The sequence below is a fragment of the Nuphar pumila genome, chromosome 2 (genome assembly GCF_984573655.1).
Source record: "Nuphar pumila chromosome 2, dmNupPumi1.hap1.1, whole genome shotgun sequence".
Lineage (NCBI taxonomy): Eukaryota > Viridiplantae > Streptophyta > Magnoliopsida > Nymphaeales > Nymphaeaceae > Nuphar > Nuphar pumila.
Window position 1 is genome coordinate 116,943,108 of NC_143250.1, and position 6,267 is coordinate 116,949,374.

A 6,267-nucleotide genomic window follows, 5' to 3' on the forward strand; every position below is an offset into this window, starting at 1 on the left:
TCGAAAGTAGAAAAGTCAATCACATAGAGCAGCGTCACTCTGTGCATGAGAAGGAGATAACAACTGTGTTCATTGCATTTGAGTGTGGAGGCATTATCTTCTTGACCAACCATTTGTGGTTCTCACAGACAACGTGGTGACAAGTTGTTTCCTCACATAGAAGAAACTGACACCTAACAGATGAGGTGGCAAGACTTCTTGGCCGAGTATGACAATACCTTTTGCTATAAACTAGGCAAGGCCAACGTGGTGGCCAATGTCCTCAGTCATAAATCGAGCTCGAGATGCAAGAAGATGATGTTCCAAGCATGGTGGGGCTTGAAAGCAGCGTGGTACTGGCCACGCTTGTGACTCAAGTCAGAGGTGACCTTCTACGACGAATACAGGAGGAGACCTCCCTCGATCTGACCGTTGTGAGGCCTCCTGAAAGTGTCACCTAGGAGACCTGTAAGTACTTCATGCCTGTAGAAATGTTAATGTAGACCCCTAGCCTTATAGTCAATTGATAATTATATGTCTTAGTGAGCAATACTACCTAAATCACTCACCTATGCAAAGGTACTCACTTGCTTGGTCCAACGTCACCATGCATGATTGGGACAACCTAATACAATCCTTGAAAGAATTAACCCTAACTCACACGTATCTTTGTGCATACCAAACACTATGCCTAGGATGCTCTTATCTCGAGTTGAGAGATACTTCATCCAATCTCCAAAGAGATCCTCTAGTCTGCTGGCCCAACACAATGCATGACAAGAAACTACGTTTGTACTACCACACACCTATCGCATGGCATGCTACCACCGCACGTCATCAATAGCTCAATGCATATCGCTCGCTATTACGCTTGATTCATTTTTTCAGTCAATGGTGATTCACAATACTCTCGCCACATTCTGACTCTCCCAACAATGGACAATGTATACACATCTCTTGCTAAAATGCGCCCATCGCCTACCTGAACACCAAGTGCCCTTTATCATACACATGACTGGTTGTGCTAGTGATGTTGTCTCGCAACACCCATTGTACATGATAACATCGGTCTGCACCTATTGTGCCTATGAGGTCCGCTTGTGTCAATAATGGTTTTTTGTCTAAAAGAAAAAGAAATATTGAGGTGCCTCTCCTTGAAGTGAGGTTTTCCCTTTGCACATTCACTTCTTCCCCCATTCACCTCCATGACTACAAACTTCTCCCATACACCCACTCCCACTGAGCATGGCTTGGTGTCTTGCGCATGCCTATCATCACTCGGGTTGTTGATGTAACCCTCACGTGCTCTATTGCCCTCTCTGTTCACAGCACACACGGGTCTCAGTCGCTGTGGCAACCATGAAGCATGTTACCCTTTCATTCACCATCAGATCAGCAAGGTGTAAAAGATCAACAGAGTTGGTACGAGCTCAAACAACGGTGTGTTTGAACTTTGAGGAAGATGTGAGTGGGGGAGCTAGAAAAGAGAAGGCAAGACTATGGTAGTTCGGGGGCAGAGAAAGAGAGAGAGGACGTCAACAGACAGGGGCGAGGGTGACGCCACATTTTGGGATAAAAACCTTTATAGAAAAAATTTCAGTTTTTGTTATTCTAGTTACTAATTGAAATTATTAATTTCACGGTTTTTCAAATTATTTGAATTTTATTTATCCCATTCTACTAAACAAACACAAACAATAAAAAGTTTTTGAATTTTAATTTTCCAATTTCTTGTTTATCCGAATAGTTTGGTCGATTTAGACAAGCCCTAAATGAGTTAACTTGAGTTTGGTTCAATAGGTCTAAAGTGTTTGAAAAAGTTTCAAAATTAACTATTTTTTATGATAAAAATGTATCTATATCACTTGCTCTTTATAAATATTTGGTTCATTTATTGTTTCTCATCCAAATACCATAGAAAAGTATTTAGTCTCATATGTATAAATTTTGTGTGGTTTAGACAAAGTCTTAGGGTGGTTTGTAGACATTGCAGTACCTATTCTGCACATGCACACATAAGGGTGCTTGAGGGGCAATGTGGCATTATGATGGCACATTTCACACACTTGCAGCAGAGCGAAACACTTAGGTTCATTTTGACCGTACCAAGCCAATTTTGACTTTTTGTTTCTCACATTGATTTGGCCTATGATTATGAGGTTTTCTTATTGTAGGGCGGATTTGAAGGTCATTTGACTGTTAGTCAAAGGCAGGTGACTGTTTATAGTCATTTTTTACCATTATTTGAATAATGAGTTTATGGCCATTTAATTTCATATATCACCCAAAACTTTAACATTGCTTTTTTTAAACCCTATATTTTTTGTCCTTTGGATCATCAAAATTTTCTGATTCTCAATCTTTTTTTACTTTCTATTCTTTTGGCTCTCATTTGGCTTGCAAGTTTGCATGTGAGAGATGTCACTCGGTCTTGCGAAGCAGTGACTTTTGAAGTCCAAGCCTAGTTGTATTCTAGGGACTCAGGCGTGCACATCTTAATTCACATATTTATAAACTCAGCTCATTTAGCTGAAACTCGTCACGAGCTCGATCAAGCTCGGCGTAAGACTAACCCAAGTTTGAACACCTCGAGTTCTGTTAGGTGTACTAGTCTATGAGCCCTATCATAGTCCGTTATGTTTTTCTCGTATAAGGCCACAAGCGTGCTGTGCACCATGTCCATATCTAGAGAATCACAAAAGGAGCACTTACAAGCCAGCACTAGGCTCATCAAGAAGTGACCCTTCCATGTTCATCCCATAGTGGAGAGGATTGTGTATGTTCGCCCCCGATGATTCACTGAATCCCACGTCTGTGTTTGGGGCTTTGAATGAGCACCACGTATACAAGCACATGGGGCTCGTATTCCCGTGTATGTTGACATAACTTTGCATCGGACTCTGGTGTTGTTGCAAAGACTTAAGTACCCTTTCTTGCTATTCTTCTCATAAAGTGATGGTTTGAGAAAATGACAAAAATGCCCTTCATTCAAAAAAGGAAAAACAAACAGTTCAAAAAAAGGACAAACATGTCCTCCATCCAGAAAGTCGAGGATGATGTTGACTCTTCAAAGTCTTCTTCTTTTTCTGTTCAAAAAAAGGACAAACATGTCTTCTTCTTCTTTCTCCGTAAAACACTGTAAAACCCTCTCTCTCTCTAGAGAAGAAATCAAGGGAAACAAAGAGTTCTTCCTGGAGAAGGCCATGAACATCAACCCTCTCACTCTATCTCCCTTCTCTCTCTACTTCTGTGCACATCCAACAGACGATCCTACATTGCTCCATCGTCATCTTCTTCTTCTTCATTCTTCGTAAAACACTGTAAAACCCTCTCTCTCTCTCTAGAGAAGAAATCAAGGGAGGTAAAGAGTTCCTCCTGGAGAAGGCCATGAACACCAACCCTCTCACTCTCTCTCCCTTCTCTCTCTACTTATGTTCCCTTACAGGAGGGGGGTCCGGGGGCTCCCCCCCGGCGCGGATCCCGCTGCGCGGTCAGCGGGCGGGGGTCCAGGAGGGGGCGCCCCTGGCGGGGGGGCTCGGGGGGCAGCGCCCTCCGGACCAAAATTTTTTTGGGCCTTCCAACAATGATTTGTAGTATTATCGGGCTTTCCTACAGCAATTTGTAGTATTTTCGGGTCTCCAACGAAACGCTATAGTGATTTGCAGAAGACACTACAAATCGCTATAGCGATTTGCGGAAGACACTACAAATCGCAAATCGCTATAGCGATTTGTAGTGTCTTCCGTGAATCGCTATAGCGATTTGTAGTGTCTTCCGTGAATCGCTATAGCGATTTGTAGATTCTTTCGCAAATCGCTATAGCGATTTGTAGTGTTTTCCGTGAATCGCTATAGCGATTTGTAGATTCTTCCGCAAATCGCTATAGCGATTTGTAGTGTTTTTCGCAAATCGCTATAGCGATTTGTAGTGTTTTCCGCAAATCGCTATAGCGATTTGTAGTGTTATTCAGTAAGCAAATCACTGTAAATCGCTACCTGAATTATGACCAACTTGTCAGGGCCATATCTCTCTAACCGGAGGTCATATTTCAAATTCGTAAAAAGTGGTGTCTTCGTTATTGAGTCTAGTTTATTTCTGTAAATTTTCAGCAATTTCTATTGTTATTTCATTCCCCATTTTAACTTCAATGATACATTACAACCACAATCACCAAAAGAAAGATTGCCCAAGCTAAGAGTCACTGTTCTCGCCCTCCTCCTCGACAGCAACTCAGTCGGTGCAGTCGCGCTGAGGATGGCCAGCAGAAGCTCCACCACGTCGTCTTCCTCTCCCTAGCGAGGAGGTCTCAGCGGAGCCGTCGTTCCGGTGATGGGTGTTTATCTCGTTCCGGTGATGGGTGTTCTACGAAATGTAAATCCCCCCCTTCTGTAAGGGCAAAAGACCATGAACACGCTGGGAGGAGCCCTCAGACCCCCCTTCTGTAAGGGTAAAAGCTCTGAATCAGACTCCATAACTCTTCAAGTTGAATGGTGCTACCCACACTGGTGATGCTACCCACGCTGGGAGGAGCCCCCAGACCCTCCTTCTGTAAGGGTAAAAACTCTGAATCAGGCTCCACAACAGTAAATGTGCAGGTCAGTCGGTGCTTGATGGAGCAATGTATGATCTCCTAATGGATGTGCACAGAAGCAGAAATAGAAGGGAGAGAGAGAGAGTGAGAGTTGAATGATGCTACCCACGCTGGGATGAGCCCCCAAACCCTCCTCCTATAAGGGTAAAAACTTTGAATCAGGCTCCACAATAGTCAATGTGCAGGTCAGTCGGTGCTTGATGGAGCAATGTATGATCTTCTAATGGATGTGCACAGAAGCAGAAATAGAAGGGAGAAAGAGAGTAAGAGGGTTGATGTTCATGGCCTCCTCCAGGGGAGATTTCTTTCTCGGATAATCCTGCAGTGCAGAGACTGGGTCTTAAATAATCATCTTCGGGGCACTTAAGTCTTTACAACCACTCCTTTTCAAGAACCGTCATTTTTTTTGCACCAATGGAGGAGAGGGTACTTAAGTCTTTGCAATCGCATCAAACTCCAACGCTAATTAATGCTGACAAACATGGAGATACGAGATGCACATGCTTACATACGTGGTGCTCTTTGAGACCCCCGATCATGAGATGTAGCTAACTGCCCTGTTCGGAGGGGGAACATAGAACCTGCTTCGGAGTATGTGAATATATAAGGCAGACCGTCCCTTCAAGAATGCCACGTTTAATACGTTTAATCCAGCAGGATAGAAAAATAAAAAAAGAAAAAGAGAAAACACAGACGGGTTGTGCCATGTGCAATGTATTGACTTCTGCCCTTGGATATACGCCTCGTGGAAGATGAAAACACACGGCACAATTTTTTGTGCCTTACACACCTTATCACCCTCCATCTTGGGAGGGGGCCTGTCAGGTGTGGGGCCCACGACCTGATGGAGGGCGATCAGGTGCTTAAGGCACAAAAAAGTGTGCCATGTGATGGCACCTGATTCAGACTTCTTGTGGAAGCTCCCCCTCTCTCTCTTAAATCCTATTATATACTATACAGGGCTGCACAATGAGTGGAGCCAGCTCGAGCATAGCTTAAATTTGTGAGACAAAATAAATTAGTTGAGATTTGAGCAAGGACTAAGGCTTGGCTCACATAAATTAGCAAAGCTTGAACACTCACTCGAGTTTGGTTAGGCTCGATTAGGACGATTAGCTCAGTTCATATAGTTATTTGAGGCATCTGTTTCCATATGTAAACATTTTCTCACATACAAAAAACAACAAAATAGTTGTTATCCCTAATGGTTTAAGGGCTGACTGCTTACAATGTGGGAGGTGGTGAGTTTGTGTCCCACCCGTCCCTTACTGTTTTCAAATTTTTTTTTTTCCATTAAAGTAGTCCAGCTCAAGCCAAGGCGGGTTTGGACACCCAAAATTTTTTAACATCAGTCCAAACTCGGTCAAATTCAGTCCATCGTCGGAAGCCCTACTAATATATAGGGATGTCAATGTATCAGATTTTATCTCATGTTTGCCTGAATCCCCTTCTGTTTAGTCGGATTTGGTAAATTAAAAGCATAACCAATTGTAATCAAATATGGTTTTGAATTTTTGCCACTGAATCTGATATCTGAATTTGATGATATTCAATCTATTTATATGTAGAAAACTGGATTTAATATGAGCTTTTCACCATCTTAATCCAAATTCAAATCCATTTAGGTTGTGTTTGGAAACTGGTAGTTGTCTCTCATTTGTGTTTATACTAAAGAGTGGAATTGACAAATGCATAAA